At 46.0% G+C, this 13,034-nt stretch overlaps 1 long non-coding RNA gene across 1 annotated transcript; it reads left to right on the plus strand.

Moving 5' to 3' along the window:
• Positions 1-684: 684 nt before the first annotated feature.
• On the plus strand, positions 685-11,236 carry LOC131481409 (uncharacterized). The gene is made up of 2 exons (XR_009246308.1): positions 685-741; positions 11,110-11,236. It is a non-coding gene; the product is annotated as an uncharacterized LOC131481409 (long non-coding RNA).
• Positions 11,237-13,034: the final 1,798 nt, after the last annotated feature.

The raw sequence follows: 13,034 nt of genomic DNA on the forward strand, positions 1-13,034 counted from the left end.
CTTTTGCCTGCTATCCTTTTGGGAGAAAGCGCTGAATTTATAATTTATAATAAGAAAGCTGGAGGGAGCAGATATTCGACATCAGTAACATGGTAAAAAAAAATTTGCAAGCTAAGCTTGGTGGAGGGAGAGTGTAGTATATCAAGGGACCAACTGGGAGGATCAGATCACAGATTTTTCGGCCCGGGTGTAAAGGTGACAGCACTGGGACGTTGAGACAACCAGCACTGTGATCAAAAGAGAAGGACATGAGACTGGTGCGGTGGCTCAACAGACTAATCCTCCACTTACAAGCACTGGCATCCCATATGGATGCTGATTCATGTCTTGGCTATTCTACTTCTCATCCAGTTCCCTGCGTATGGTCTGGGAAAGCAGTGGAGGATGGCCCAAGTCCTTGGGACCCTGATCCTACATGGAGACCCAGAAGAAGCTCATGGCTCTCAGATTTGGATTGGTTCAGATTGTTGTGGCCATTTGAGGAGTGAACCAGCAGATGAAAGATCTGTCTCTCCTTCTCTCTGTAAATCTCCCTTTCAAATAAAATGATAACAATAGGGCCCGGCAGCGTGGCCTAGCGGCTAAGGTCCTTGCCTTGAAAGCACCAGGATCCCATGTGGGCGCCAGTTCTAATCCCGGCAGCTCCACTTCCCATCCAGCTCCCTGCTTGTGGCTTGGGAAGGCAGTCAAGGACGGCCCAAAGCTTTGGGACCCTGCACCCGCGTGGGAGACTTGGAAGAGGTTCCAGGTTCCCGGCTTCGGATCGGCACGCACCGGCCCGTTGTGGCTCACTTGGGGAGTGAAACAAGGGATGGAAGATCTTCCTCTGTCTCTCCTCCTCTCTGTATATCCGGCTTTCCAATAATAATAAATCTTAAAAAAAAATGATAACAATAACAATAATCATAAATCTTTTTTTAAAAAAGAGAGAAGCAGGGAAAGTCAGAAAAAAATTCACATCTTCGATCTGAAGGATAGCAGGAAAGAAAAATAAAAAGCATTGGAGGAGGAACATGGAGGCCAGGGCATCCCTGTTTGGCTTGTGTTCAACACCCCCACCCTCCATCCAGGGAAGGAGACCTGCTTCAACACAGAGGAGCCCCAGGGCACAGACTTGAGTCCCCTTCCATTGACAGCTGTCAGTCTTGCTCACTCTCCTGCCCTGGGTGGGCCTCTCTGCTCCTGCGGCTCACCAGGGCCTATGAGAGTTCGGCTCAGCTCAGATGTTACCCGGAAAGGTCCTGTGTTGGAAACTGGGTGATTCATGTGTTCTTGGTGACGCAGATTACTTGAGGTCCCGAAGGTGGGATCCCTAAGACAGCTTTGTGAGAAGAGCAAGAGCCCGGCCCAGCACCATAGCCTAGTGGCTAAATCCTCGCCTTGCCTGTGCCCAGGATCCCATATGGGTTCCAGTTCCTATCCCAGCTGCTCCACTTTCCATCCAGCTACCTACTTGTGGCCTAGGAAAGAAGTAAAGGATGTCCCAAATCCTTGCATCTGTGTGAGAGACCTAGAAGAAGCTCTTGGCTCCTGGCTTCGGGTTGGCTCAGCAATGACCGTTGCAGCCATTTGGGAAGTAAGCCAGCAGATGGAAGATCTTTCCGTCTCTCTGTAAATCTGACTTTCCAATAAAAATAAAAATAAAAATAAATAAATCCTAAATAAATAAATAAATAAAAGAACAAGAGCCCTGAGCTGACACCTATCCTCCACATTGCTATGTGATGCCCACTGCCAGAGGTGGGGGTCCTGACACTTCATTAAAGGGGCTAACATTGGGGGAAAAGCTTTCTCACTCTCTCATTTTCTACTGCTGGACAAGCTTCTAGGTGCTCCCCATCTTCCTTCCTCCATTCCTCCTCCTTTTGGGCAATCTCTGGCCCACTGTCCACTCATGGGAAGTGCTTCTCCGTGTGGGGCAACCCATGTTCACATGTGTGTACATGCGCTCTCTTTTCCATACATTTTATCTCCTTGTGTACCTAATCTGTGTCAGCACCTAGAATGTGTGTCTCTGCATGGCAGAAGCCTTGAGTGAAATTAACACCTTCTTACCCACATCAGCACTGTGTCCACATCAGGAACACAGGTGAGAATGTGTACAGGCTGTCTCTGCAGGTGCAGGGAGAAGGTTGAGCAGGTGTTTCTGCGGACGTGGAAGGCAAGCACTTTCCTATACAATGAACGTGGCCTAGGAACTCTGTGACTGCAACAGCGAAGAGCAGCTCTCCACAAGTCCGGTGGGACTGTGGCAGGCCTTCTGGAAACTGCAGGGCCAGCTGGTCTCTCCAGGGCTCAGGAAGTTGCAAGTGGATGTCTGGTAGCTGTTGGTGCTCTCAGGGTACCAAGAGCCTCAACCCTTCGATAAGAAACCTGATTATCAGAGATTATATTGTCATGACAAGTAAGCCACTAGACATGGCAATGGTGGTTGCCCTTGGATGTCAACACAAGGAAACCAGAGACTCAGAACAAAAGTTGCCTGCCTCTCTGCAGGGAGAGCTCTTCTTTTCGAGTTTCTGTGTATTTCACAAACATGACCTGGGTTGATCCTCAAGAACCAGCCTGAGTCATGTTACCTCTTGTGCAGCAAATGCTGCTGGGAGGCCACAAAACAAGGAAGGGCATTGGTCAAATGGGGGTTTGATGCCTGAACCCAGCCTGCCCCACCACCATCCAACTGCATCCCTTGTCCATTACCTGCCTCCGACCAGGGGCTGCACAGTGTGCCTTGGATCACGAAGGCCACGCCGCTGCTGTTCCCTGCACAAACAGAAACTGAGTATTATAGGGTTCAGTGCTTAGAAGAGCAGGGTCAGCCAGACAAGGCCGGGGCAACAAGGTCAGGGTTCTGTGGAGTGGTTTGCAAATGCATTAGCATGGACGGTCCTGCGTTAACCTCCAAAGAGAAACCAAAGTAACAGAAAGCTAACAGGGGCTGAGTCACCGCTGTGAACGAGTAATGTCTTGACGAGCATTATGGGCTGCATTGGGTCCCCTTTAGATGCACATACTGAAGTCTTGCCTCCTGATGCCTCAAAACATGACTGAATTTGGAGATGGGAAACCACTCAGGGTGGTCCCTAATGAGGAGAAATTGGTGAACAGAGGAAATACAGACCCAGACACCAAGTATCCAAGGCTGGCTGTGGACAGATGCACAGAGGTGCCTGCCCATACACTATAGAGAAGAACTTAGGCCTGGCAACAGCCCCATCCTGGACTTGCAGCCTACATGGTCGTGAGAAAGTGAAGGTCTCATTTCACCCACCCATTCACTGATGCTTTGTTATAGCAAGCCCAGCAATCTAATGTACTCACACCTGAAAGAAAAATAGTGTTTTTGAGGACTTAGGAAATGTTTACAGGAATTCTGGGAAGTTATATAATAATTGCACCACACATAGGTGTAAGGAACTCTATTCTGCCAAGGGCCATCGGGATATTTACAATATTAATCATGAGCCACACAAAATGATCAACTTAAAAATGTGTGGAATTTTGAATACCACTGTAGTTGCCTTGGCAGGGCCAGACTAGATAATTTTATGGGCCTTTATAGCCCGTGGGCTAGATGTCGCCCACTCCTACAGAGGGCATTTGGTACGCCCAGTCTGGAATCCCCCAGAGCGGAAAGACTATGCCACTGTACAAGCCGCCATCGCTCCCAAGCCCACCCACTTCACTGGCCCCTTTCCAGGGTCTGAAGTACAGTAGTCGGGCTTTCTTCCAGAGTTGTGATGGGGCCCAGCATTGTGGTGCAGCTGCCAGGCCGGTGTCCCGTGTAACACCTGTTCAAGTGCTTCTGCTCTGCCTCTGATTTAGCTCCCTGCTAACACACCTTGTAAGACAACAGAAAATGGCCTATGTTCTCAGGTCCTTGCTACTCACTGGGAACCTAGGTAGAGGTCTTGGCTTGATCCTGGCCATTGTGACCATCTGGGGAATGAACCAGTGGATGGAAAATATCTAAGCCCACTCTCCCTCACTCTCTACCTTTCAAATAAATCAATCCTTTCAAAAAACAGTAAAAGATCTAGATGGCCACTAAGGCTCCAGGTCCTTTCCTTTTTGATTCTGAATACTCCAAAACCCAGGTGCAAGGGTCCTCTCCTCCAAGGAAGAGACAAGAGCAGCTGTTTCTTCACTGCCATCTGCCACTCAGCCACTCAGCCAGAGATTTCCCACACCTTGTTTCCTAGCAAGCCCAGGTCTGTATCTCTCACCAGCTCTTGGCTGGCTTGAATTTACATGGAAACTGGGTTGTCCTCTGGAAAAGAACTTTCTGAGGTGGTTTTGTTTGTTTATTTTTGGCCACACATCTACATTTACTGAGAGCATCAAGTGAGATACTTCCAGAAACAAATAAATAAGTACATAAAAATTTATAAGAACAGGGTTTTGGTAAAGTTGCCTAGCAGCATAGATAGTAGAGGCCAGCCCGGAGTACAAGCAGGGGAACTCTGAAGCTGGTGAGGGCTGCTGCCAACGGCTGGCATCGGAAGTACCCAGGCATACCTGACAGGTCTGTGGCCGCTGGTAGCGGAGGACAACAGCTGGGAGGAAATAAGACTCTGGGGAGCTGCCACTTGGGTTCAGCAGCTGGTCCTGGGCCAGTGGGGAGGGCCACAGTGGGGATGACCTGGGCCAGTGGGGAAGGCTGAGCTGACTTTGCTGCTGTGGCCATCAGCAGTCCTTTCGTAAGCCTGCCATTCCAAAAGCATTTCCCCATGGGCAGGGACACTTCACTCACTTCTGACTCTGGGTCTAACCATGATATGGAGTTCTCCATGGCAGAGAAATGAGTCAGATGACATTTTCTGTCCTTACCTGCCTTAGCCAAGCAATTACTTCAAGTCTTGAATGCTACTTGGTATACATGAAGCATGCTGCTCTGCTGCAGCCCTTGCAGCTTACCTGATGGGTAAGTCATTAAGGAAATCGATAAGACAGGTCACCCTGCATCATGAGGTTCCAGTGGTTTGCTGTTTGTTGATGATTCTCCATGTCAGTGCCTTCAGAGGAGCTGCCCAAGTGCATCAATGGGTGCTGAACCTGGACTTAGAGTGGTAGCCTGGCAGGGCTGTGAGGATCAGCAGCTGCTGGTCGGTGAATGTGGAATGGGGAGGGGCAGGCACTATAATGGAGCAACATTAAGGTATCTACGTATCCTGCTTTGGGAAACGAATTGCCCCGTAAGTGGAGGAACTATTGCAAATCAGGGAGCAACAGTGACGTGACCCTGGTTATATTGAATCCGACATTTGGATCTTTGACTGGATTCTCATGATGCTACTGCAAGTTCAGATACACATTTCCCCCTTTTTCTAGATGAACAAACTAGTGTTACCCTAACACTATGCAGCCAGCAGCCACAGAAGCCCAGCTGCCCAGAGCCTTGGCGCTTGGTTCTCACTCAGGCACCTGGGGGGATGCCTGGAGCTCAGCTGACCTAGGGTAGACTTAGGCCTGGCTGCAGTGTGTCAGGTGGGCCCAGTCATCCTCCACATGTCTTCTCTCCTTCTGGGATCAACAGACAACAAGATGTGCTCATGTTGAGTGGGATCAAGATAAACCACCCCTAAATGTGGGAGACTGGGTGGGGCTTCTCCCTTAATATCCCCCTTTATCCCAGATACATGAAGGAAACATTGTAGAAATGATAGTCGTACCCACTTTCCTGTAGCCCTTGAACCTTTTTAACTATGTAACGATTATCAAAACTATAATAAAAAATGAAATACGCCAGTCAAAATACACCCCAAAATACGCCAGTCAAAGAGTTCTCTGCCCTCCTTTTTGCTCCCTAAATTTAGGGCATGTTGACACATACTTCCCACTCCAAGCTCATGGCAAAGCCTCAAAAGCACAACAATGGCAAGCTCATTTGAAGCCTTTGTTCACATCACTTCCATTAATATCCCATTGGCTGTAACAAAGTCACGTGGCTAAGTCAGTGGCAAGGAGTGAGAAGTGTGCGCCTCCCGGGGAGGTGGGAGGGGCTTTGTTTTTCACTTCCTTGTCCCCACACCACAGCCAAAGCTGCTCTTCTGCAGCCCTCTTTGAAGTCCCCTCTTCAGAATTCTCCTGGCTCATTAACTACCACTCAATGAAGTAATTAATAAACACTTTGAGTCCTATTATTCAGATCTTAGTTCTTTGGTATTTGCTCTGTCTCCCCATTGGCATCGTTGAGTTATTAAAGCAAGTATGCTTACTGAACACCTTGGCAACTAAGTACACACAAGACTGTCAGTGGTCGACCTTGGTGATGTGGCTGACTCGTGGCACCTGGCCCATTGGGAGTTGTAACTGGTGCAACTGTCCAGCACCTCCAGACGGTATCACCTGCCTATCAAGAACCCAGGAAAAGATAGACGTTCAAAGTGCAGCTGTACTCAATGGGCATAGCTGTTATGCCATCATAAAACTGGAGTCATTTGTAGTCATTCGTTTTCTGTTGCTATAACAAAATAGCTGGCATTGGATGGAAAATAGAAAAAAAGAGTTTTATTTAGTTTATTTAGGTTGCCCAACCTGGTTTCTGGTGAGGGTCCTCTTGGCTGTGTTACAAAGGGGTGAAGGAAAAGAGGGGGAGCTCTCAGAGAACAGAAGGAGCAAGCTCATGGCTTCCAATCATAGTCCACTCTCCTGAGAGCTAGCTCCTGCCACAGGACCAGCATCAACGCCTCGCCAGGGTGGCAGCACGGTGAACTGAGGGGTCCCAGCGCATCTCAAAATCACCACAATGGGGAAGCAAGTGTCCATCGCATGAGCCCTAGAGGGGTGTTTTCAAACCCTAACAAATCATGGGCCTGTTGTCCGTTGGTAATGACTTATATAACCATCCTTGTCTTCCAGCCATAGAGGATAAAGCTTAAAGACTTGTCCTGGGTCATAGTAGTTACACACAGGAGAACTCACAAGTAAATCCTGGTTTTAAAAATATTTAATATAACTTTTGAATTGTAAATCTTTCATATAATTATATATAAAACATTCTTTTTTTTAAGATTTATTTTTGTTACAAAGTCAGATATACAGAGAGGAAGAGAGACAGAGAGGAAGATCTTCCATCCAATGATTCACTCCCCAAGTGAGCCGCAACGGCCGGTGCTGTGCCGATCCGAAGCTGGGAACCAGGAACCTCTTCCAGGTGTCCCACGCGGGTGCAGGGTCCCAAGGCTCTGGGCCGTCTTCAACTGCTTTCCCAGGCCACAAGCAGGGAGCTGGATGGGAAGCGGAGCTGCTGGGATTAGAACTGGCGCCCATCTGGGATCCTGGTGTGTTCAAGGCGAGGACTTTAGCCACTAGGCCACGCCGCCAGGCCCAAACTTAGCTTTTTCAAAGCTACCTGATAATGAGAAATTGCAAATCAGACATAAAAAAAAAAAAACATTTATTTATTTTTATTGGAAAGGCAGATTTACAAAGAGAAGGAGAGACAGAAAGATCTTCCATGCACTGGCTCACTCCCAGAATGGCTGCATTGGCCAGAACTGAGTTGATCCAGAGGCCAGAAGCCAAGAGTTTTTTTTTTCAGATTTCTCACATTAGTGCAGGATCCCAAAGCTTTGGGCCATATTTCACTGCTTTCCCTGGCCACAATCAGGGAGCTGGATGGGAAGTGGAGCGGCTGGGACATGAAGCAGCGCCCATATGGGATCTTGGAGCTTGCAAGTCAAGGATTTAGCCACTGAGCCATCATGACAGGCCCTCAAATCAGACTTCTAAAAACCTCTTCAGGCCAAGGAGCCAAAGCTTTGCACAATTCTATAGCAAGGAAAATTAATCCTATGGAACCCATGCAAATACCCATTTTACATATAAGAATACTTGGTATGAATTTTCAAGTTCTAAAGTAACAAAGGAGAAGGAAAAGAATCATTTGGGTTCATGAAATTACAGTTTATCGAATTACAATAAATTACATACAGCCTAAGAGAAAAAAGAAAGAAAGGTCCCAGAAATCCAGAAGGTATTAAAGAAACAGCACAGCCTCCAATAAAAATTCATAAAATTATAATTATTCTCATTAGTTAACTCAGTTCCATGTAATCCATTTTTGCTTTGCTTGATACTTTCATGACTTCATAAGTTTTCCATGAGAGTTTTGGAAAATTTGATCCAGCATAATAGTTTGACAGCAAATTTATCAGAATCCTATATTTGCCAATCTTTTTTTCAGGGTTGCAATTTTGTATCATAGCTGTTCTCAAAACCACTCAGAAAATGTCAATAAAACCATAACTGTTTGTAGGCACCACAAAGCCTTTAAATGAACATAAAGAGCTTATGACAGTTCATTGTAATGCAACTGATAAGGAAATTGATGAAGTGATTTTTGTGGCATGTGGAAAGAATTGCCATTATGACATGACATTGCACTCTTCCTTTTGCATAGCCACAGCAGAACACTGGAGCCTGAAGATCGATTCTGATGCCTGATTCCAGAGGAAAGAAACCCAGCAACGGGCCCGGTGCCGTGGCCTAGCGGCTAAAGTCCTCACCTTGAAAGCCCCGGGATCCCATATGGGCCCCGGTTCTAGTCCCGGCAGCTCCACTTCCCATCCAGCTCCCTGCTTGTGGCCTGGGAAAGCAGTCGAGGACAGCCCAATGCATTGGGGCCCTGCACCCGCGTGGGAGACCCGGAAGAGGTTCCAGGTTCCCGGCATCGGATCGTCACGCACCGGCCCATTGCGGCTCACTTGGGGAGTGAATCATCGGACGGAAGATCTTCCTCTCTGTCTCTCCTCCTCTGTGTATATCTGGCTGTAATAAAAAATGAATAAATCTTTAAAAAAAAAAAAAAAAAGAAACCCAGCAGCATGATACCTGTCTCTGTTTGGGGACCCTGTACTGTATTTTGTATGCACTTCAGGAAATATATCATGATATGCCCCATAATTTCCTATGTCCCTCATCTTTGAATAGTTCCTTTATCATGGGAATTTTCTGCTTCTTGGAAGGCTTTATTGGAAGTTTTCATGGGGCCAATATTGTGACACAGTGAGTTGTCACTGCTTGTGATGCCACTATCCCATAGTGGAGCACCAAGAGATCTGGCTGCTTTGCTCCCAATTCTGCTTCCTGCAAATGAGTGAGGGAAGGCAACACAGATGGTCCAAATGCGTGGGCTCCCGCCACCCACCTCAGAGACTTGAATAGATCTCCTGACTTTGGTCTGGCCCAGATGTGGCTATTTCAGGAATTTTGGAGTGAGCCAACAGATAGAAGAGCTCTGTTTCACACCCTTTCACATTAAAAAAAAAAAAAAATCTTTTATAAAACAAGAAAGAGTTATATATAATGGAGTCCAGAATTTTTTTTATGGAGGTAATAATCAGCCTTTCTTTCATGGTGTTACTTTGCTTAGGTTACCCCTTTCTTGAATCAAGCTTGGCCACTTACATTTTACGAGGGCATCAAAACCTTCATAAGGATTTCCAAATGTGTTAGCACTGAGTTGCACACAGACGTTTAAAATTGCCTTATCTGTAGTCTTATCCCTGGCTCCATATAGTGGAGAGATTTTATATGACAAAATCTAAAGTCCAAAGGATATGGGCCCAAGTCGTGGTGTTAGCATCTTCTGCCACATGGCTTTAGTTCAGCTGCTCTCCGGGAGCCTGCTTCCTGCACTGCAGAAAAGGTAGGACCGAGTTACTGGTAGCGCACAGACCCTAGCAGGCTGCAGCCTAAGGACACTGGGAGGTGAACCAGAGCAGGTGGCTTAGCGCAGTGCCTGGCCTACAGGACATTCTAAATGTGGCCTGGTTCTCTGTATTTAAGACAGATTATTTCACCTCCCCCTGCCGCCCTACTTTATTCTTTATTATACAGTGAAACGTTGGCTATTTGATTCTCGTTTTTGATCCAAGACCATATATTTCACCTATTTTCCCAATTCATTTTTTTTGTATTTTCTTTTTCATGATTTCCTTCAGTGCCGGAGTCCAGCTCCGGCTGAGATCGGAACTCGAGAAAGATGCGTGGAGTAGGCATGGAAAAGAAATGGACCACTACAGTTTCATGATCATAATGGACAATGCAAGAAAGCTGTCCCCTTTATTTATACAGAAGCAGTTACGAGCTCTGGCACAGACTTTTTACATCATGGTCAAGTGGGTGTTTCCAAGGATAACTCTGACATTTGCTTCACCTTGAGGCAGGATATCAGTCGTCCTAATCCTGTGGTCAGGAAGTTCTCTATAGAAGGCACGTAGCAATCAGTAACACATTCCTACTACAATCTTCATTCTACAACTTAGTCTTTAATCAGTGAAGGGAGGAAATGCATCACAGAAGGAGGGACCTAAAGATCAAGGAAAGAGGGAAAGAAGAGATTCCCACCACACCTAGGGACTTAACACCCTTGATTAGCATATGGTCAATGGGGGCAGCAGGGACAGCATGAATAGTAAAAGGCCCTTTTGCTAAGACGTTATCAGCAGCATCAACTTCCAAGCTCACACTGATAGTGAAGACCAACTCTGCAGTGGCAGACAATGCCTCAGTAGATTGCAGAAATCTCAGCGGGGCTGTCTCTTGTCCATGCAAAGGAAGGTGGAACTGCCTTCAGGTGGACGCAGCGACATCTGCTGGGCCTTGCCATGCAGTGGGAAATTCCTTGCGGCCCTGCCTGCAAAGGAACACTTCTTTCACACCTTCGTGTCCTCCACACCCACCGCACGGACCCCAGCACTTCAAACTACTTCATTTTCTAAATCTGTAATTTTAATGTTTTGCTTTGTTTCTTTCATTCCTGCTTGTTTGATAATAAAAGCATTGGTTACTTTGAACTTACTCCAATTACAGCTGTGTTCGGGTCTCATAGTATCGCAGTCTATTGAGACCTCTTGCCATGGGCCCCATTCTTCATGAAAGAGTTATTTTATTTAGGAGAGAATTCCTGTATTTTTAAGGGTTGGGTCTTTTTGTTGATGCTAGTCATATTAACAGCAGTTAGAAAAATTTCTGTGTTGAACCATATCTAATTAATTGTGTTGTGATCTGCGTTAGAAAAGCCTGATTTTTGGGAAAGCAGTTGAGGACGGCCCAAAGCATTGGGTTCCTGCACCCGTGTGGGAGACCTGGAGGAGGTTCCAGGTTCCTGGCTTCGGATCAGCGCAGCACTGGCCATTGCGCTCACTTGGGGAGTGAATCATCGGATGGAAGATCTTCCTCTCTGTCTCTCCTCTCTGTATATCTGCCTTTCCAATAAAAATAAATAAATCTTTTTTTAAAAAAAAGCCTGATTTTACGTTCAAAGAAGATGAGATCAGCCAATATCTATTAAGTTGGCCTATTAATTCAGTCATTCAGATCTCCTATATTAGCGATGGTAGAAATTCACTGTGAGACACATATGTAACTTCCTAGGAACCACATTTTAAAAGTTAAAGGAGGGACTGGCTTTGTGGGACAGTGGGTTGAGCTGCTGTCTGCAGTGCTGGCACCAATTTGAGTCCTGAGTCCTCTACTTTCAATCCATCTCCCGGCTAATGCAACTGGGAAAATAGTGGATGACAACTGAAGAACTTAGACCCCTGAAATGCACATGGGGACTGCACGGAGTTCCTGACTCCAAGCTTCAGTCTAGACTAGCTCCTGCTGCAGTGTCCATTTGCAATGAACCCGAGGATGGAAGACCTCTCTCTCACTGTCTCTCCTCCTGGCTCTCTGTCACTCTGCCAGTCAAATAAATAAATGAGAAGTGAAAGGAAATGGGTAAAATTGATTACAATTAATATAGTTTATATATTCAAATATATCAAAAAATTCGTTGTTCTGCACATAGCCAATCTAAAATACACTGATGAAATATTGCATTCGATTTTGCACATGAGGTCTTCAACATCTGTCGCACCATATCTCAGTTCAGATGCTAAATTGTCACTAGAAATATTTGATGTTCATTTAGATTTCATAAAATTGACAGTGGAGAAAGTAAGTGGTATTAAATATTCTTTGAAATGTGTCAATATCAAATCCAGCATCATTTAAAGATCATGTTTAAATGGACAGGAAGCAAATGAAATTAAAAATTCAACTTCTCATTCACTTGGGCCACACTTCAGGTGCTCAGCAGCCACGGGTGCTACGTGCTAGATAAATTCTGCATCTTTGTTCTTGTGCTCTAGATTTGTTCCACAGAGACATATTAAAATTTCCAGCTGCTTAAAAAGTATATATGTATATTTATCTTTTACTTCAAAGTCAACTATAGAGAGACAAGGAGAAACAGAGGCCACCCACCTGCTGGTTCACTCCCCAACCAGAGTCGGGTCAGTCTGAATCTGGGAGCCAGGAGCTATCACTTGGTCTCCCACATGGGTGCAATGGACAAAGACCATTCTGAGCTGTTTCCCCAGACCATAGCAGGAAGCTGATTGGAAGTGGAGCAGCCAGGACATGAAGCAGCACCACAGTTGGAGGATTATGCTGCTATGCTGTCATGTTAGCCCCTTTCAACTGCTTTTAGAAATTACCAATGCATTTTTGAAGAAGTGATCATGATATTGTATTTTTGAAGCATTCTTGCCCTTTACAAGAATAAAGTATTTTTCACTGAAATTCTCTGATTTTTGAGATTGATTTCCAAACAACATGAGATGGAGGGAGAAAGTGAAAAAATCGCTGAAAAGACACTGCCTCTCAATTAACCCGGTGGTAAAGATTCCAGCTCAGTTGCCTGGGTCTCAGATCAGAATGCCCAACCCCGGCTCCAGACTCCAGCCTCCTGTTAATGTAGATCCCAGGAGACAAAGATTGCACAAGTGATTGGGTTCCTGCCACGCACTGAGGAGCTTGAAATTGAGTTCTTGGCTCCTGGTTTGGGCCTGGCCGGACCCTGACTACCAAGGGCTTTAGGATATGCAGGAACAGGTGGCAGAGCTCTTTCTCTCAATCTCTATCCCTCAAACAAATTCAGAAATTTTTTAAAACCCCACAGGCTCTGAATTAGTAATTTGTAAAACTTAGCAAGGGCCCAGCACAATAGCCTAGTGGCCGAAGTCCTTGCCTTGTATGCA

Source organism: Ochotona princeps, chromosome 11 (assembly GCF_030435755.1).
Source record: "Ochotona princeps isolate mOchPri1 chromosome 11, mOchPri1.hap1, whole genome shotgun sequence".
Classification (NCBI taxonomy): domain Eukaryota; kingdom Metazoa; phylum Chordata; class Mammalia; order Lagomorpha; family Ochotonidae; genus Ochotona; species Ochotona princeps.